The sequence below is a fragment of the Pinus tabuliformis genome, chromosome 3_2 (genome assembly GCF_031772625.1).
Source record: "Pinus tabuliformis cultivar Carrire ecotype Pingquan chromosome 3_2, CPIR1, whole genome shotgun sequence".
Lineage (NCBI taxonomy): Eukaryota > Viridiplantae > Streptophyta > Pinopsida > Pinales > Pinaceae > Pinus > Pinus tabuliformis.
The window spans coordinates 906109964-906132379 of record NC_142302.1 but is presented as its reverse complement, the minus strand read 5'-3'; positions in this window follow the sequence as shown (position 1 = coordinate 906132379).

Sequence of the window (22416 nt, the reverse complement as noted above, 5' to 3'; positions counted from 1 at the left end):
ATTAGATGACGAAAAAGGAATTTGGGAGTTAACTTTATGTACCTTTTCAGACTCTCTAAAAATGAAAAGGACCGAGTTATCTTTGTCGTTAGACTCGTTAAAAGCATTAATAAGCGACAAACTTGTCTTTAGACGAGAACGAGTTTCACTATCGCTAGGCTCGTTAAAACATAGCGATGGGTTTGCCCGAAGGGCAAATTATAGAACAAGCATATGTTATCCTCCTCAAGCTTGACAAAAGTAAAGAGGTACTGGTCAGCAATGACTGGGGAAAAATTGGGAAGAAAACTCAAAGAACCTTTATTGGTAGCAAGTCGCTCTTGAACATGACACTTCCACTCCGTGCCCGAGTCGGGTTGGGTTGTTTCATTCATTGGTAACATCACCATGGTCACATCATACCATCCACATTTGGGGTAAATGCTACCAATCCATCACATAAGTGTCGCCGACATGTTCAAGAGAAGTCATTCAGAAGGAGTCAACCGTGTCCCATACACTACCATACATCATACTTCATTCTTTCATGACCGCCATCCTGAACCATATATCATCAGATTGTTTTCACCTCCATCAAAATCATTTTCTCCGTTCCGTGTCATTGATGTGGGATTCATTAATTCCCTCCTTTGACGGATCGCTTCTTGTCGACATCAGCTCATTATCCAAGAAGTTGATCTAGGAACACCCCATTTAGTACTTTGAAGCTTGCATGCCTCAATGGCAAGTTTCTCACTTCCGGCGACAGGTATACCTCAATGACCTTCGACCGAAAGATTTTGTGTGGTGTTCGATGCCAAGTCCTTTATTCACACCACGTGAATTGTACTGCAGTACCTTGAGGGTCATTATCATTATCGGTGATTCCTCTCGTGCTTGTTAACAGTTTACATTATTGACTGGTAATCAATCGATGTCTTTCCATGTTCGACTTTAGAACAATTCTCACATGGATCGACTTGTACTTCGAGTGAAGATCGGACGAGATTGAAGACCCCAGATCTAGTTTCATCCATCCGGGCTGCGATATATATTCAGGAAAATAAAGACATTGAAATGTACAGCATTGCAGCACAGATAATCATCCTACCAAAAGGATGATGGCTCCATCAGAACCATCAGTCTACCATCAGACGATTGTCTGTCCTATGTACATAAAAAATGAATTTATAAAGCTGAGCATGGGAATGCCCACCTCAGCCAGATCATGAAATCAGTATGAATATAATGTATTGTATTGTATCTTATTACAGGTCTCCTCCCAACATTGAAAGAACTTTGGATCCTCCTAATAAAGCATTTCACCCGATAAACGACCTCATAATTTAGGGGGCAACTATTATAGACATTTTTGTGCCTTACAGATCTGAGCATGAAATGTCCATAAACCAATGGATCTAAATTCCCTAAACATGTTGTTCCGACCCCTAAAGGAACAAGGTCAACAAACTACAGCTTCTCCCAGAAGTTCTCCACCAGAAACTGCTCAGAATCAGTCAAATTAGGATCATTTCAGAGGCTACACTAGCTGGCTGCGTTGCATAGCACCGAAATGCACTGCCTAGGTGCGTTGCAATGCACTTTAATGCACTACCAGGGTGCGTTGAGCGGGAAATGACAAGTGGCAGTGTCATCATGCGAGGTGGAAAGACAATGGAAGCTTCCAGAATCTTCTCCAATGACACTTGCCTCACTAAATTCGACCAAGGATGAGTAAGAGGCTCTCAGTCTCCAAGTGGAAGGCTCTCACTCTCCAAGTGGAAGCAAGAACTGACGGTGAGAAGCCACTAGTCAAATCATGAGTTGACTCATCTTCCTTGCATACATCTATATATGGATCCCTTCTCCAAGAGATCCAGAGGCTAGAATTTTGATATTGCAAAGAATTGCTGTTGGTATTGAGAGAGACAATTATATTATTGGGTGATTTATGCTTTGTTGGAGGTGAGGAAGGGACTTCTCTCTGCTGGGAGGGTGATGCTGGATCAGGACATCGGTTGTATCTCCTCCTGAACCTTTATTTTCTATGAATAAAACTATTTGGGTTTTCTCCTACATACTTGTGTTTCATTGATGATTGTTGCATTAGTATGTTTAGCTTATAATCTGATCCTAAGTTTTTTATGTATATGAACCTATGTATTTGTGTAGTCTCTTTCTTCTTTGATCTTGCAGGTGTTGTGCTGTTGGGCAAGTGAAGGAGCAAGGGGTTGAAAGCTATCAAAGAGAAGAGGAACTGGGTCAAAGGAACTAGCGGAAGACAACGGTTAGTTCATCCTTTCCTTCTTTTTTCATAATTCGCAAAGAAGAATACACAAGTAGTTACTTCTGTTTGTTTCTAAGGTACTGTCACACCTTAGTGGGTTAGGGTCTTTCCGCATGGATACTTTTCCCGATAACACCATAGAAGGTTCTTTCAGTATGCATCGCACCTGGCTAGTGTAGCAGCCAGTATGCATCACACCTTGACCATGGAGCAACCAGTATGGTCCAGTTTTGTCCAGCTCTAAGAGGTTTTTCAGGTGGAACTTCTGGAAAATGATGTAATTAGTTGACCACGATCCTTTAGGGTATGAAACAAAACTTTTAGGGGTTAAAGAGCCCTTGGTTTATGGAAATATTGTGGAGTACTAAAGAAGGTATGTTATTATCATTTATTTTGTCATCTTTTCTTTAAAACTCATAACCTCTTTGCATCATGAACTAGGTAGATAATAAGAAATTATGACAAAATCTATGGGATTTGTATGCAACGCAAAACAGCTAATAATTGCCCTTTTCTTATGCAGGAAAAGGAGAAAACGAAAGATTTTCGTCCCAAAGGAAAAGACAGGACAAAGTTAACTGATGTCCCTTTGGCGGGGAACCGCATGCAAACAAGGCGATCCAAATCGGAGCGTATCAGCCAGGAAGGGAAAAGGAGATATCAAATCGACGCACGAGAACAAGAGGATAACTGAGAATTAACCATCTGGAGAATCCATCAGGATCCTTTGATCCTGAGGGATTTCTATCTTAACGATTTTTGTATCATTGATATCTTCGTTGGGCTGTCATAAGAATGGGCAGCACTGCTAGCCCGGGGGCGACTTGTTGTTATTTTTATGTAATTCTCCTTTGTATTTGAAACTTTGATTATCGACTCGCGTTGAAGAGTGATCCACTGTAACTCTGTTTTGATGTTTTAATATAAATTTGGTTGTCGTTCCATCTTTGATTCTGGAGTAATCTCAAGCGGTGTGTCCCTGGAGGCTAAGGGCCTGGCCCTGGTGGAACACTTGCTCCTGTACCATTATTTCTAATTTGTATGTGGTTTTCATTATTAGCTCTATTTGGTAATCTGATGTGTTTTGCTATTTTACATCATGGTTCTGTTATATTTTTCTTATGCTCAACTAAGTAATGTTGTTCTCTGTAACATGAATGATGTGTTGCTTATTCTGACTTTGTAACGCATTGCTGTTCCTTTAACCATTGATATAACATTGTTGTTCGTTACAAAATGCTATTGTTGTTCAATTACCGAGTAACCGTGCTGTAACATTCATAAGTTGGTATTACTGTATTTATCTATGGTTTACACTTAATCGCGATTGTTGTTCAACTAGTGTTGTTGTTCCATTATGAATTACAATCGTTATTCTTTATAACTAAGATTTATACTTGTTGTATCAAAGTCATATTATTGTTTCTTCTAAGTATTAAACGTACCATGTGTGATATTTGTTTTGGTTCATTGTACATTTATATTTGACTCTAGTTGCTGTTCCATATTTCATTTTTGTTCATTGTCGTTCCATTTCCGTTGTTGTCCGATTTATCTTTAGAGCAAAGATTGTTATCTAATTCTTGTAGGATATAATTGCTGCATTTATTTCCGTAGACTAAGGTTTTGCTGTTCAATCTTGTTCATAAGACTAGTTGTTGTTCCATTTCCTGTTATTGGTGTTATTATTGCTTTGGTGTGCAGAACGATCTGAGACTGTAGTGAACATTGACATTTGTTGTCTAGTTCCCAGATTGATGATCTTTTCCTTGATTGTCTTTAATTACATCAGTTTACAGAGGGATGAGTTACCATTACTGTACCCTTGACTGATAAATTGTTGAGTGCATGATTTGAGTTTTAAGGTTCTTTTCTGTAAGTAGATCTTATTTCAAGCATCCGTTTACTCTTGTATTTAGAGCACTATACTACTAGCATTACTCTGAAAAATGACCACCTCAAACTGAGTACACTCTTTGAGATAACAAATCATTCCCAGATTGATAAGTTAATGTAGGGTAAATAGAGGTGAAAAAGACCCTTTTTACTGCTCAACATTTTGGCGCCGTTTTCGGGGAAGAGTGTAGCCATTTGTTCCTTTTCCAGAGTGATGTAAGAACCTGCTAGGAGAGAAATGGGTTTTAAAAACGGAAGGTAAGAACCTACGTACGGAGCATGTAATAGTCCTCCTCCCCTGCCCGCTTTCCTGCAGACTTGTTGCTATTTTTTTGGGTAGAAATTAGCATTTGATTTGTGTGCATGACCAAGCAGAAAAAGCCTGAAAAGAATCCTAAACCTCTACCCAATTATGACAAAGCTAAGGGGCCAGTAACCCTTGGCTGATCAACTTTTATAGATGAAATCCTTAAGAAAGCAGAATCTCAGCCTTTAGTAGGACCTAGAAAAGTTGTTTCTAGACAGCCTACTAGTTCCCTTCAGGCCACAGGATCACCATCTGTAGCCTTTGCTGAGGTGCATAGTCAAACCGAAGAGCAATATTTTCAAGAAATTGAGAATTCTAGCCAAAAATCATTGCAAGAAGGAAACTTTAGCAACCTCTATGAAGGGAGAGGAGGAATAAGAGAAATTGAAGAACCGAGATCTCCTCTTGGGATAATTCAGCCATTAAGTAACCCAGATAAGGGAAGTGCTGCAAGAATCATTTATAACGAAGTTGAAGAACCTCAATAACTAGAATTCCCTCAGACATTAGGCACTCTCATCATCCCAGATAAAGGAAGTGTTGTTAAGGCCATTCCTGTTAAATTCGTTCCCCCTCGACAACCTAGGAATACCCTCCTAGATATCCCAGAAGGTTATTGGCATATATTTGACCAAATGGCCCAGAATCAGCCAAACACCCAAACCTCTACACTGCAATACCTCATTGTGGATACTGTAGCTAATGCACCTATGAAAGCAATCCCTCTCTAGCATATCCCTACATTTCATGGCCTTAAATCAGAAGATCCGGATGCATTCCTATTTGAATTTGATGTGTTGTGTAGAGGATATGACTATACCACCGATCCCTAGAAATTGAAATTGTTCCCCTCTACATTAAAAGGGGCTGCTTTAAGATGGTTTATGGGATTGGGAGGTGGTGTTATAAACAATTGGGATCAAATGAAAGATGCTTTTATAAAGAAATATCAAGACTATTGCAGGTCTAGAGAATTAAAAGATGAAATATTTCAGATGATATATATACCAAATGAAACATTAGAAGAGTATGTTGAACGTTTCCAGTATAATCTTCAAAGATCTCCTTATGCATCATTAACCTTACCTGATAATGTATTAAAAACAACATTAATTGGGGGAATGAAGGAACAATGGATTGAAACACTAAATCAGGAAATTTTTGCTGACATTATTGATTTATGTATCAGGAGCTTGAGAGGTAGCACAAGACTAAAGCCAACGGAACATGACAGGTTTACAAGAGACAACAAGAACTCTACAGAAGGAGTAACTCGCGTAGAAATTGGAAATTTATTAGAAAATTTGAAAACTGACATATTGGGGACACTGACAATACAACTTGATATTATGTGGGCCAAACAAAAGCAAGCAGAGGTAGAACAGAATTTGGTAATCTTCTGTCCCAGATGCAGAAAGAAAGACAACCACAAGGAGTGTCCATTAGATGCAGTCCAAGTTTGCGCCATTTGTACAAAACACCACTCTACAGAGAGTTGTCCCTCACTTCTTGGATTGAAAGCAGTATAAAGGAAGCAGAAGAAGAGCCAGAACCAGTGTACCTACTCAATCAGCACTGTCAATGGCAGCCATGACAATCAGGTATGTTCCCATATCAAGCTTCTTCTTTTCAACCTCCACAATATCATGCTCAACAATATAATACAATGTGGTAAAATCAAGCTCCCTTCTCGAATTGATCACAACAACCATTTCCTTCATCATCACCATGGCCAAACCAAACAAGTCAACCCAGTTGGCCAAATTTTCCCTATACTTCACCATATTGGCAAAACAATGTATATCCAGCACAATGGTCCCCTCCTACTTCACAGAGTCAAGCCTGGCAGACAAACTAGCAAAGACCGTTGAATCAGCCAGTAGGAACCATTCCGATCCCTCAACCTACACTACCAGCATTACAAAAAACCCCTCAATCTAATTTAATACCGCAACTCCCGGCCCAGCCCAACCCTAATCCAAATAATAGATTGGTCCAATCTATCCAAATAATTGAAATACCAGAACCAGAAACCAATCTAAAGGAGTGTAATGATATTCAATTAAGATCTGGGCGCATTATAGAAACAGAGGGAAATAAAACCACTCAAGTTGAAAATCAGTTACCTATAGAACAACCACCGCAAGAAGAGGATGTGACCAAACAACAAATTCATGATCAAGCAGCCACATCTTCTCCCCCATTCCCAGAATGATTAATTATACCTTGACCTATACAACATCCTAATTTTGACATTCTAGGAGAGCTGGAAAATTTGTACATAAAAGTCCCACTCCTCCAAGCCATCCAAGACATCCAAATATATGCAAAGCCCATCAAAGAGCTATGTATAAAAAAACCAAGGAGGAAAATAACAAATAACCCAAAAGTCCAAGTAGTTCATACCTTATCCGATCTATTATCAGGAAAAGAAACACCCGTTAAATATGAAGACCCAGGAAATCCAATAGTAACAGTACAAATAAATGGGCAAACCTTCTCAAATGCCTTAGTTGATCTAGGAGCTGCAATCAATATCTTAACAACCACCACTTGTCAAAAACTAGGCATTACATCAGTAGAAATGACTTCCACTTTATTAGAACTAGCTGACCGATCCGTGGTTAGGCCAGAGGGCACACTGCATAATGTCATGATATCCGTTGATTCCTAGGAGTATCCTGCCGATTTTCTGATAATAAACCCCAAAAACTAACTTGATGGACGCCCATTGATTTTAGGCAGACCTTGGCTTGCAACTGCTGACGCTTATATTGGCTGCCGACAAGGAAGTATGACCATAACTAGGGGGGCTAATATCAAGAATCTACCTTTATATCCTCCAGCCTAGCCAAGTGTCACAATAATAAAAACTAACAAACATCCTGTATCATACCTCTCCGAAAATATTAGATCTCCATTAACCATAGAAGATGCCCTTGATTTCAAAAATCAAACAAAAGATGATGCATTAACAATTTTATTAGCCAAGCTGAATCCAGATCCCACATATAATGTCACATGATAGAAGCAGCGTTTGATAATGAATTAGAAGAAGATCCTCTTAAAGATACTCACGATCAAACAATACCTATTACCTCTGTCTAAAATAGCAAAACTGTAGAAATTGAGCCAGGAAAGACTTTAAACATTAATTCCAACCTGACTTCCGAACAAGAAGAGAAGCTGATCCAACTACTCAGGAAATACAAAGAAGCATTTGCATGGGACTACCTTGACATAAAAGGAATTGATCCCCAGTTATGTACACACCACATTTACATCGATAAGGATGCAAGACCCGTTCGCCAACCACAAAGGAGACTTAACCCTCATCTAAAAGACATTGTAAAAGTTGAACTTCAAAAACTTTTAGATATGAACTTCATCTTCCTTATCTCCGATAGTAAATGGGTCTCTCCACCTGTTGTGGTGCCAAACAAGAATGGAAAGTGGAGGATTTGTGTAGATTATAGGGAGCTAAATAAAGCAACACAAAAAGACCACTTTCCCCTTCCATTCATTGACCAAGTATTAGACACTTTTGCAGGAAATAAATTTTTTTCTTTCTTAGACAGCTTCAGTGAATACAATCAGATTCAGATTGCCCCTGAAGACGAAGACAAAACTACTTTTACTTGTCCTTGGGGAACATTTGCCTACAGAGTTCTACCTTTTGGCCTATGCAATGCCCCTACCACATTTCAAAGGGTTATCCTCAGCATCTTTTCAGACTTAATAAATGAAGGGCTCGAAGTATACATGGATGATTTTACACCATACAGGGATGATTTCAAGCGAGCATTAGACACACTGGACAAAGTGCTGCAGCGCTGCATTGCCACCAGGCTTTGTTTGAGCCATGAAAAATGCTATATGATGATGTCTGAAGGACTTATTTTAGGTCATTATATCTCAACAGCTGGAATACAGGTAGACCCAGCCAAAATCCAAATAATTTTGCTAGTTCCCAATCCTACCACTCAGACAGAGGTACGCAGTTTTCTTGGATTTTCTAGTTACTATAGAAGATTTATAGAACATTTTTCTCATATTGCTGCACCCCTATATGCACTGACAGGTAATGTCGACTTTCTTTGGATAGAAAAATGCGACTGTGCCTTCCAGGATCTGAAAAAGCTTGTGTCAACAGCCCCAGTCCTTAGAGGTCCGAATTGGGACCTACCATTTAAAATTTCATCAGATGCTTCAGATACATCTATTGGAGCAGTCCTTGGGTACGAAGAAGATAAAAAACCATATGCAATAAATTATATTAGCAAGAATTTATCTCCTGCTGAATTGAACTATACTGTTACTGACAAGGAATTTTGGCTGTAATACATGCTGTCAATAAATTCAGGCATTATATTACTAGATATCCTGTTATCTTGTATACAGATCACTCTGCCATAAAATATTTAGCAAATAAAGCAATCACGAATGGTAGAGTAACCAGATGGTTGATTTTATTGCAGGAATTTGATATCACAATAAAGGACCGACCTGGAAAAGAAAATCCTGTAGCTAACTTTCTCTCACGAATGCCAAAACCAATGGACGCAGCAGCAGTTGAAGATCAATTTCCAAATGAGCATTTGTTTGTTGCCATTGTTAAAACACCCTGGTATGCTGATGTTGCAAAATATTTAGCAGTAGGCAAATTACTGAAACATCTAACCCCCAATGAACGAAAATAGATTGTCCAGCGAAGTACTCGATTTTCTTGGATTGGGGGCTACCTGTTCCATACAGGGGTAGATATGCACATCAGGAGATGCATCTGCGAATATGAAATTTTTGACATTTTGAAATCTTGTCATGACGGACCGTGTGGTGGACATTTCATCATTCGAAGAACTGGTCACAAGGTGCTGCAAACAGGGTATTATTGGCCCACGATCTTCAAAGATGAAAATAATTTTGTTCAAGCTTGTGACAGCTGCCAAAGAGAAGGCCGCCGTGGATAGTCTGATGAAATTCCCCTGAACCCACAGCTAGTTATTGAACCATTCGAGCAATGGACCCTTGATTTTGTTGGTCCAATTAACCCATCATCGAACCAGAAAACGTATATTTTGGTAGCAACAGAATATGTCACCAAATGGGTTGAAGCAGAGGCATTGCCGAGAGCTACAAAGGATTCCGTCATACAGTTCCTATTCCATATATTTGTGCGATATGGGCTCCCAAGAGATATAATTACAGATGGTGGACCATAGTTTGCTGGTAACAAGATTGCTGCAACACTAAAAAACTATCATGTCCAACATAAAATTACTACTCCATACCACCCACAGGCAAATGATCAAGTAGAAAGCAGCAATAAAATAATAGAAGCAATCCTAACAAAAACCATTGTTTCACATAGACGCGATTGGGTTGCAAGATTTCCAGAAGCCTTGTGGGCTTACAGAACAACATGGAGAAGCACTACCGGCTATTCACCATACCAACTAGTATTTGGAAAGGAACCCATCTTTCCAATAGAATTCGAGATACAAACACTACGAACAACACAAGAAGTTGGTCTAGATCTAAATGAGGCACAAATTAATATATTACAATAGATCAACGAGCTAGATATAATCAGGCTCTCTGCCATTCAATACACTGCATTAATCCAACAACAGTGAGCTAAATGGCATGATGCTCTCATTAAAAAGAAAGTCTTCCACGAAGGAGATTGGGCGCTCCTATATGACTCCAGGTTTTAGGATTTTCCCGTGAAGCTTCAGACTCATTGGCTAGGGCCAGATGAAATCCAGAAGGTACATGATAATGGCACCCTTACTGTAACCACCATTGATGGATCTAGACATACCTTCAAGGAAAACGGCCACTGAGTTCGATTATACCGCAAACCACTTACTCGGGAATCCTTCTACCAGCAACTCCGCGAAGACTCCAACATGGAGATTTTGGTGGAGGAAGATAAATCTTCCTCACCTCTGCTTCATTAAGTGATTCAATTGTTCTTACATTCTGTATATAATTCTTTTCTTTTGTTAGCGTAAAACTGTTCTCTTTACATATTTTTTTGTATTTGCACTTTGCTGTTCCTTTTAGGAAGCAACAGCATTATCACCAACTTGCTGTTCCTTTTTCAAGGAACAGCACCTCTGCATTTTGTTGTTCCTTTTCGAAGGAACAACAATTTCACCATTTTGTTGTTCCTTTTTCCAAAGGAACAACACTTGCATTTTTCTATTGTTCCTTTTTCTGAAGGAACAACACTATCATTTTTGTTGTTCCTTTTCCGAAGGAACAACATGTGTGTGCACTTTTGTTTTCTGCTATTCCATTTTTCAAAGGAACAACAATTTTGTTTGTGTTGTTCCTTTTCCAAAGGAACAACACTTTTGTTTTTGTTGTTCCTTTTCCAAAGGAACAACACTTTCATTTTCTGCTGTTCCTTTTCCGAAGGAACAACACTTGCATTTTCTGCTATTCCTTTTTCGAAGGAACAACACTTTCATTTTGTTGTTCCTTTTCTGAAGGAACAACACTTTCATTTTTTGCTGTTCCTTTTTCCGAAGGAACAACACTTTCGTTTTACTGTTCCTTTTCCGAAGGAATAGCACTTTTGTTTTTTGTTGTTCCTTTTTCCAAAGGAACAACACTTTCATTTTTCTATTCCTTTTCTGAAGGAACAACACTTTTGTTTTTCTGCTGTTCCTTTTTTCGAAGGAACAACACTTTCGTTTTGTTGTTTCTTTTCTAAAGAAACAACACTTTTGTTTTTCTGCTATTCCTTTTTCCAAAGGAACAACACTTTCGTTTTGCTGTTCCTTTTCCAAAGGAACAACACTTTTGTTTTTTTGTTGTTCCTTTTTCCGAAAGAACAATACTTTCATTTTTTCTGTTCTTTTTCCAAAGGAACAACACTTTTGGTTTCTGTTGTTCCTTTTTCCGAAGGAACAACACTTGCATTTTCTGCTGTTCCTTTTTGAAAAGACAACATTTTCGTATTCCTTTTATTTACGCTTGTTCTCCTCGTTGTTCCAATTAAAGGACAACTGTTGTTCCTCTCAATATACAGCAGCTTCGAGTCTTTTTTGTGATTTGGAGCACAACTATACACTTATGCAATGGATACAAAACTAGAGCATACTGAAATGAACAAATTACATAAAATCACTATTTTTTTAGAAATTGTTTTGAATTAATAGTAGAAAAGAGGAAAGGACACAACTATTCACCACTTTGCTGTCATTATTCTGCTAATACTGATATGATTGGTTTTATTTATCATGGTGGTTCTTTTTAAATTCCCATAATCCTCTTTGATCATTATTAAGGAATAAGAACAAAAGGTATATTTTTCTATTGAGATGTTAAGACTTCTTTCACCATTCCTACTCTTAAGGAGTGCTGAACCACCCTTTGTGTATAAATAGGAAAGTACTTTATAAAAGAGAAAAAAGAGAAAAATGTTTATATGATTTGCTAATATGGGTTGTCAAATGAAGGATAGGGGTTCTCATCAAGAGCCAGCCTACCATGATCATAAGGAAGAAAGTGAAGTGGCATTCCCAGTATGGCCACCACAATAGGGATATGATCCAAGAGGCACATCACAAAAAATAAAGAGTCATTGGAATAGGAGGTTTCATCACGAGCTGGCCTGTCCACCTTTCACTCCTTCCTAGTGAATGGAATTATGGTTTATCTGGTTACCAAGCCAACATAATGACCTCCATTTTGACATTGCACAGCACTTCCTAAGCATACACAAGGGATCATGGTTCCAAGGGTGAAACGAACAACTCTGTCAAGGTTATGGACACCTGTGGGCAACAGAGCTCTGTTGATGGTATTGAAGTCACATTCCTTATACACTAATAGCAATTATCAAGACCCTTCTTTGTCTTATACCTTTGTAATAGGTCAAATGAGATTATGTATATAACTTCCCTGAACCTTTAAAAACATAAAAATCTATTACAACCAATCATGATGGAAAAAGTTAATAATGACTACATCAGACTTTTTGTGCACGTCAGCTGCCCTATCCTCCCAGCCTCGCATCATATCACGACATTCTCTTATTTATTAAGCGATTCTATTATACACCTTGATTTCGACAACCTGATCCTTTTGTAAACATGGCATATCAGTATACACTATTCCTTTATGACTCTATACCATGGCAGTTCGGCACACCGCTCCCTCATTTAATGGCCAAGGACAGCCTATCACATTACAGGGGGGAAGCAGGTGACCTCATAATTTGCTGGTATACGTGTCAGACTATTATTTGGAGAATTTTCACTTGGGAATAGCAAGGCTTAACGGTATATTGTTTTCCAATTTGCATGGCTTGCCATTCCTAAGCTATTTCCGTATTATGCTCTGCAATAATTAGTAAGTGACTCGGGAATTTGAACAAGCTTGTTGTTTCATTATTTTCTCTATATTTTCTAACAGTTTGAACAACCTGCTGTTCCATTACCGTCTCTGTGTTTTTACAGTGTGCTAAAGCATGGGAGGAAGATCAATTCGGAGAGAACCATAGGTATTGATAGTTTCTGATGCTGCACGGGAAATCCTAACAAGGGCAGGATGGATAGTTTATCTCAATTGTTTACAAGAATCCAACAAGACCATAGCAATAGAATTCTTGCAGAACTTGCAAGAATATTACTCCACGGTAAGAGGAAGACACATAGTAGTCACCGATGACATAATTGCAGAGGTCTCAGGACTGCCAGCCACTGGACCTGTGTGGACTCTAAAGAAGGAGAGACTGCGAAAAATCATAAAAATCTTCCAAGATGAAGGCTAGAACCTGACTATAAGAGGAAAGGGAGTTCTACCAGCAACATTAGGAGAGCCGTGGGCAGAATTGGCAAGAGTCATCCAGAGCTACATCACCTGTGAAGGTAGGAAAGACGTGGTAAGACCACGCCACCTTAAACTTTTAGCCGTATTAAAACAGAAATGCTCTGTGAATTTGCCTGCATTTTTAAATTCTTTACTACATGATGTTGCCCGAAGCATGAAAAAATCACAACACGTAGAATCGGTAGTAAGTCACCATGGGCTGATATGACTAATAGTTAGCTATAGTCTTGCTTAGCAATAGAGCAGTTTGGAAGAACTAATTATCACAATATACGGGGGACTGGCTCTGCCAACCCCAAAATGAAAACATGCTACCAGTACACCGAATAGACCATTGAAGCGGAGGAAATCAGTTAGATTGGCATGGTTCAGAGGGAGGCTGGAAAATTCCCAAGGGAATACCAGCCAACCGATGGAGTTAGATGATTCAAGGGATGAGCAACCCCCGCAATTGGAAGGAGAGGAGAATGAGAAAGAATTGGAGGAAAATGGGGAAGGAGAAACAGAGGAAGAGACTGAGCAGTCTGGGCAGGTGGAGGAAGAGACAGAGCAATGTGAAGAAATCCCATTACAAAATCCATTGCAGGAGGATGATTGGTTCAAATTCTAGCCAATATGGGTGAATACGCTCAACCTCTCAGCCCACTAAACCTCCACATCAAAGAAGAACTGAAGGAGCATTCTGCTCATGACAAAGATGCATCCAAAGAATTGTGCGACGAGGAAGAAGAAGAAGAGAATCACTATATTCATGATGAAAGTATGTCTGGAGAGAAAAGTGATGAAGATAAAAAAGAGGAACAATTTGTTCCCAACCAGACTACACTGGAAGAATTTCATGGAGGAGAATGGATGGAAGAAGAAGTCACCCAGGAAATAACAAAACAAGCTAGGGTTTTTAATCCTGAACAACTCAATCAGAACAACGAAGGAGCACCCCAAGAAGAGAACCAGGGAATTGGCCAAGAAAACAATCCAGGCCCGAGTAAACAGACAATTGTTCTTTCTAAGAAAATAGAAGAAATCAAAAGATTACGAAAAGAACATCAAAGACTGCTAAATGTGATAGCATGACTTCGACAACAAATCAGAGTTTTGAAAATGGGAAAGAGAGTGAAAGGGACCTCGGGGGTAAGACATGCAACCACTACGACAAAACCCCTCAAGAAAAAGATTAGGAGGAGTCAAGTCCAGCCTGCTGTTCAAAACCAAAAGGAACAACATTCAGCTATCGCCCATTTTGAAGTACAAACAAATGATATATCGGCCTGTGACAAAGAAGTTCAGACAGAGGCACAATCCTCTGAAGGAATTGTTACACAGTAATTTGTCACTGCCTTCCTGGTCAGTCACCCTGTTGTGCCGATCACTAAGCTTCATGCCTTCTGAACTGGCCCAAAAACCCATTTTCCTAAAGTTTTATTCATCAGCGCGTCTGTTTGCAAAATACCCGCGATGACTGGCGCTCCATAGTGTATTCCGCGCGCTGCCAGCTCAGAAGGACATCATTTTTCTGCGCTGGTCGCCAGCAAGCCTTTCCCATGTTCTTCCGCGCTGACATGACTGTCCTAGTTATGTAGACGCGGCGACATCGCGTCAGTTACCTCATAATCTGCGCTGATCCAGTTTGGGCGATTTTGTTCGAACAACCAGCCTTCCAGATAACTCCAGGCTTGGTTGTTAGCTTTGTGAATGTCGACTCCCTTCTATGGCATGTCTGTTCGACCCTTTGCAACCATTTCCCTCAAGGATAAGCTCATCCTTCCACCCTTTTAGGAGGCTCCTTCTCCTACATATACTTCCACCATTACCATGAGCAGCTAGTTAGACATAGCTTGGATTGTATAGAGCTTATAGTGCTCAGATTGCTGCTACTATAGGTATTTGGTGTGCTAGGTGTGGAAGTGATTGATTGCTTAGGGAAGGTTGTTTTGTGTTGCTTGTGTGAGAGAGAGAGTTGTTTGTCTTGGGAGAATCATCCTCAAAGGTGAATGCTTGAGATACATGCTGACTGGCCCCTCCTGAGAAGGTTACCGATGTCAGAACATTTGGTTGTACTCTTCTCTATTCTGATTAATAATAAATGACTGTTATTATTGTTCCATTCTCATTTGTACTTGCAATGGTTAAATGTGAATTACATCTTTTCTGACCGATGTATGGTTGCTTTTACTAGATTTCACGCTTGCATTTGTTTCCTCTTCGTGTGTGCAGGTATCTATTCACGGAGATCGCGGAGGATCGTGATCAGCCAAAACGAAGGAGCGAAGGCAACATCTCTTCGTCAAACGACAGCGCTGGAATCCAAGTAGGTGCTCTTTACCTCTTGTTTAATTGTAATTAGGAACATGCATAGCAGCATTGTTTGATTGTTGCTAGACCCTTGCTGGGCTAGTAGGGATCGCCTCTATCCGTAGAGGGGATTTACCTCTCCAACAATTTGGCGACTCCGCTGGGGATCAGCCTTTTTGTCTCTTGAGTCCACTTTTGTGTTTGACTTTGATTGGTCTCTTTCTCTGAGATTCTGGGATTGTCTCTCTGCTTATAAACTTTCTGGGTACATCTGGGAAGTGTCTTGATTGTTAGAAGGCTTTTGCTTTTGGTTTGGGAAGTTTTTGCTTTAGCTTTGCTTGTTTTTTATCCTCAGCGCGTTTTAATTCAGAACAGTCGCGCTGACATCGCGCCCCTGTTCCTTTGGTATCCTTTTCATCGCGCCCTTACGTCTAACAGTCGCGCTGACCTCGTTTTTAGAGACAGCGCGCTTTATTCGTGTCCTTCCGCGCTGGCATCGCGTCCACGCTTCTTTGTGATCTGTGTCATCGCGTCTGTGTGGTTTCTTTCCGCACTGACCTCGTTTTTTTGAGACAGCGTGTTTTATCCTTGTCCTTCCGCGCTGACGTCGCAAAGTTGCTACAGGGATCCTCCTGTCAGCGCATAGTTGCCTAAGGCTACCCGCGCTGGTCCTGTAAAGTTCATTTTTGACCAAATTAGCCTCCTGAACCTCTTGCTTTGACTATCCCTTCTTCTCTCCACCTGCTTTGTGACTTGCTTTTCACTGTCTGAACTCTGAACTCCTTGATTGCGAAGTCTGGATCCATAGGGTTCCGTTTTTGCTTAGTTTTTGGTTTTGCGAACACCGTTCCTTTTGCTTTCGCTGCTTGGTTTGTGTTTACAACGTCACTTTTTCGATTGCTGAATGGTTTCGAGTCTCTAATTGACTGGTTGTAACTCTCTTCCTTCGGGTGTTTGCCCTTTTCTGTTGATTTTGCACTCTAGCCCTAGGGTATCTAGTGGCCGTGTGTGTGTCAAGCCTTCCGTAGGGATCTTGCTTTCTTGTTTGATCAGCCAACTTCAGATTCGTTTGTGTACTCATTCAGTGATTGTTGAAGTGCTTTGGGTTGTGTTTCCGAGTATTTCTCGCTTTCCCCCTCGTTTCAATCCTTGCTTGTCTTGCCGAGCTTAGATCACATAGCTCGTGCGGAACTTGATCTTCTCATTGATTTGGAAATCTTTGTTGGGTGTTTTGGGAACTTTGTGTGCTTTCATTAGGCAATTACATTTTTCTTGGTGTTCTAGTTCCTCCAAATTATTTTAGATGCTTTGTGTCACTGAAAGAAAATCAAACTAGTGGCTTTGCTTTTAAAAGATTGAAAAGGAAAAGAATGTTTCATTGATTTGCATTTTCAAAAGAAAAAGTTTACTTTCCTCGCTTTTAGTTGCATTAGGCTGTTTGATTGATTGATTGTGTTCATTTTGTTTGATTGAAATCTATTTACCCTTCCATAGCTAGAATTCATCGAACAAAATGATTCTCTTTGGCATGTAGTTTGCATCTAGGTAATTGTGAGAGAACATACGATAGGACTTCAAATCGAAACTTAATCTCAAGATCAACTGTAAAATGAACCGAATGAATCTAAAAACGCATTGGAACTAAACGCAAATATCTAGAGGTCTAGGTTAGAGACGTGTTCCGGCGTCTTTAAACATAGTCACTGTTGTTTCACATTACGGTTGGGTGATTCCTCCTTCTGTGACTCGATAGTGGTCTAACACGGACTGTGCTCCCACGTACCGTCGCGTATATAGGGAGACCCCACTAGGCTTTTATCCTTGATCCATAGGAAGCCGAGTCTGCCGCCTTACGATTTGCAATGCAGTGAACACAGCATTCATGAAGATTGACCACCCGTACCCTAAAAAGTATTATGTGGTTTTGCGAAAAGTCTGGCACACCTTTTACCTAGAATCTCCAGAGCAGTCACTTTTGATCCTTTTCGGACTCCCTAAATGAAAAGGTGTAAGTGAGCGTCTTGTCACTTCGTTCTCATTAAATATTCGAAGGAGACTGGAGTCATCTTTTCGTCCTTTTCTCGACTCTTGAAACATGAAAAGGTCAAGTCTAATTCCAATGTCTTAAAAAAAAATTTCGGCTACGATAACATTTCCTGTTAGATCTTGTGTGCGCTAGTTTGAGTAGGGTTGTCTATCGTTAGTTTCCTTTAGGTTTTCTAAGGGGCCTTGTCATCCTGGCTGACCCGTCATCTCCCGGTCCAAGTGATTCTCCATCTTCTGTTGCTCCAGAGGTACCAGTTGTAAGCGGTACTCTTCCCATTATTCCGAGTATCCAGTCTATCAACGTACGTGCCCCAGGCGACGAAGACTATATAGAAGATTGGAATCCTATCTGGGAGCCCGATTATACCCCTCGTACTCCTCTCGGTATGTCGTCTCCAATGTCTACTTCCCCCATGGATGAGACAGCTTCCAGCACAGGTGAGACGCCCGTGGTGACGGACATTGAGACTCCGATCCTGGCTTCCTCCCCGCTCCCTCCACGATATCAATCAGTGAGGGATAGGATAGCCGCTAGGACTACTTCTACGACTATATGGGATCCTAGTATCATCGCCTCCACTGGGCCCTTCGTTTCGCAACCCCTTAGTACACCCCTTACGTCAGGGCTTAACACGCCCGTTACCTCAGTTCCCACTAGACCCACCGTCTATGTAGCACGTTCGACTCCGGTCGTCAATGCTGTACCGGCGTCCTCATCTATGAACCCTGAAGCTGGTCCCTTTTCTGGTGGCATTCCAGGAGCAGGACCGTATGATGCTTTTGGGCAACCCATTACGGACCCAAATTACGAAGGTCCCCTCTTTTATTATGATGAGAATGGTGAGTACCTCGAGAACATTTCAGTCCTTCCTCATCGTCCTTTCGACGAAAATGAGGAACCTTTGAACATGAGGTACGACCCCACCTCTCATGTTTTTTATGGGAACCGGGATCCTCCCGTACAGCCTCACGGACCACCCAATCAAGGCCAGCCGCCTTATGTGCAAACCCCTCAAGGGCAACCGCTTTATGATCCGCCTTACCCAGGACAATCTGGGGGCCCACAGGGACAACCCTACCAGGGACAACCCTCGGCCATTGGAGGTCCGTCGTATTCGTATCAAGGTCAACCTACTGGGTATCCAGGACAACCTGGTACTCAGCAAGGTTACCCGACTGGACAACCAGGGCAGCCTTACGTTCAGCAAGGCCAACCCGGTTTCCAGCAAGGGTACCCATCTGGACAAACTGGGTCAGCTTATAATCCTCAAAATCAACCAGCAGTCCAGCAGGGATATCCTCTTGGGCAGGGTGGGCAACCCTATGTTCAGCAGGGTCAACCCACTGCTCAATCCATGAATCCTTCTGGGCAAGGGGGGCAACCTGCTATACAGCAAGGCCAACCCTCTGCTCAGCCTATGCACCAAGGAGGGCAGCCTGCTATGCAGCAAGCCCAGCCCTCTGCTCAGTCTGGTCACCCTGGGGGGCAAATGGGCCAACCTTCTATGCAGCAAGGTCAACCCGCTGTCCGCCCTAATCGTCCAGCTGGACAAGCTGGCCAACCTCGGTGTCAACCAGCTATCCAGCTAGCTCAGTCATCCGTTCCGCAAAGACCACCCTTGGTGGTGCATGGACAACCTGGTGCCTAGCAAGTTTATCCTGCTAGCCAACCAGGCCCATCTCAAATCCAACCAAGTCAACCTTCGGGACAGATGGTTCAACCCCAGCCGGTTCAAGGACACTACCCTGGGCCTCAAACTCAAATAGGTTATCAACCTCCTTACCAAACGCAGCCTACCTATCAGGCTCCGTATGGGGCCCAGCAACCATATGGCTACCAGAAACCCCAGGGGCAGAATCAGTTTGCTCCTTATCAAAATTATCAGCAACCACAGGTCACTCCTTACCAAAACTATCAATATGGTGCACCTGTGGGCCAAGCTGCTAATACATGGGGTGCTGGGGGGCAGTATCAGGGTCAATCGTCTGCATATGGACAAAATCCGTATGGACAGAACCCCTCTGGACAAGGACCCTACGCGCCCGGCCCTTTTGGGCCAGGCCCGTCGGGACAAGGTCCTTATGCGCCTGGCCCTTTTGGGCCAGGCCCGTCGGGACAAAGTTCTTATGCTCCAGGCCCTTTCGGGCCAGGTCCATCTGGACAAGATCCCTGGGGGCAACCACCATCTGGTTGGAACCCTAATACTGCTTCGAACCCTCAGCCTCGGATGTCCTTTAATCCTCAGCTGCCATTTTTAGCGACGTTGGAACTTCCGGATGTGTCCAAGTTAACAAATGATCCCATTTTGCATAATCCATATTGGCCGCCGGTTCCAACTAAAATACCTGGTGATTGTCCAAAGTTTGACGGTAAGGCAGGAGAGGATCCTCAAGCACATGTTATGACTTATCATCTTTGGTGTTCATCGAACTCATGGCTTGATGACTCTATCCAGCTTTGCCTCTTTCAGAGGACTCTCACCGGTGCAGCTGCGAAATGGTATATTGAGCTGAATCGCGGTATGTTTCAAGACTTCAACTCATTAGCTATGGCATTTTTAACCCATTTTCAGTTGCCCATTCGGTACGAGACTGGGACTAATCTCCTCACGTCTTTGAAATAGGACACGGCTACGCACATCTCTGATCATATACATGAATGGAGAAGGCGTCGTCGTTTGATCAAATTCTGGATTCCTGATCAACTCCTGACCGACTGGTTTACAACCTCCTTTGTGCCCAAAATTGCAAAAGATATTGCCATGGGAGCTTGTGTAACTGAAGAGCAAGCGATGGCGCGAGCTCAGTACCTAGACTTAGTCTATTCTCAGTCAGGTACTCTATATGAGTATTTGCCAGATGCTCCGAGGCCTGGACAGACCAAGGCTCCGCCGAAACCATCAGTAGATGGAGTCATTGGCTCTGTCAATTCGTCGTCCAAGAAATCCTTCGCAAACCCTGGAAAGCAAAAGCAAAATGCTTCCAATGAAAATGCTTCTCAGGGCCCATCGAATTCTGTTAGTACCTCAGAGGTTAACACCGTTCAGTCCACCGCGGCGGACAAATCCTCGAAAGGGAAAGGGAAGGGGAAAGGAAAACCAAAAAATGAGAATAAACAACCCAAGCAGGAACCTTCTAAAAATTCATCTGAAGACGGAGCCAAGCGAAAACCTAAGTATCCTTGCCTCATCTGTGAGGAGGATCACTATACCAAAGACTGCCCTAGGCGGTCCGAGGTTAGTCGGTTATTGAAAGGCGCTCCTGGACCCCCTGCCGTGTTGAAAGAACCTTTTCCTTCCCAACAGACGCATCAGGTGGCTGACCCCTCTCAGTCCTCTTCCTCGTTCGGTTCTCAAGTGTTCATGGCTGGTACCATCCCCATCCATGTTTCGACTCGAGCAAAAGATTATCCTTCTTCAGTTGGGAAAGAGCCGGAGATTCCCTCCAGTGCTCCTCCGTCCAGTTCTGGTCCCCTTCACATCGAACGGCCCAGCGCTGAGACGATCCCCCGACCCCCTCCTAAAGGTGTACTCAGGAAGTCATCCTATAACCCCAATGCTCGTGCCGCCCAGCACTATAGCATTGTCGAGGACTTAGCTCAGGCTCCGTCTGCTATGTCCGCGTTAGAAGTCCTCCAGAGTTGCCCCTCACAGAGGAAGTCCCTGCTATCAGCCATTGGTGGTATCGACCCGGCAGATTCGGATTTGATTACTTTTGATCTCGAGGGTTTTTCCCAGAGACTGCCTCACCAAGTAGCATTCCTTATCCAGGTCATCATTAATAGCAAAACGATTCATCGTACCGTTATTGATGAAGGTGCCTCAACCTGTATCATGTCAGTCGCTTGCTGGAAGGCTATTGGTTCCCCCGCTCTGAGTCAGTCTCCTACGACCCTAGAAGCGTTCGATGGAAGAGAATCTCGCCCTTACGGTATTCTCCAACGTCTACCCATTTCCTTAGAAGGCAAGACAGTCGAAGTAGAGGTAGAGGTCGTTGACGCAAATCTCACGTACAACCTCCTCCTCGGCCGCAGCTGGACATATGCCATGCAGGCCGTAGCGTCCTCCTTATTCCGTGTCGTTCGTTTCCCTCACCAGGGAAAGATTGTCACGGTGGATCAGCTCTCTTTCTTCGCCTCTTCCTCCGAAGGTAATGTGCCATTTGTGGAGCATACCTCCAAGTCCTTAGAATCTGTGGGAGCTGGACTTTTCAAAGATCCTGCTTTGATGGGAGTTTTTCCCCTCCCACCTCCCAATTTCGCCTCTGTCAATATGATCTCTGTACGTTCAGATCCATGGGTTCTTCCTCCCCCGAATCAGGAAGACTCTTGGGGCGATATGATGCCATTGAGTCCTGCCGAGCTCAATTACATCGAGATTGTCACTGCATCGGCTCCACCCCCTGAACCTGCTTTTCCAAGCAGTGTTCCTGATTCATATGATCATTTCCCATGGTTAGGAGATGAGCCTACTTCGGACCCTTTGAAAGAGATTTTCCCGTCCGATGAGGCCATTATAGAGACTATGTCTCTAGAAGAGCTCCCTTGGTCAGATCACCACCATCGCTCTTTGTTTCTCCCTCCCCATCCGGAAATGGCCACATGTCTCGAGCGGTTTGCTTCATGCGTCCCGTCTCCGCCTCTCCAAACACCTATCCAGCTATATCAAGTGTCGTCGGAGGGCAATTTGGGAAATATAACGCAAACCTAGCCCATCGACATCTCTGTCAAACCAGGGATTGTCGAGAATATTTTCATTGGAGT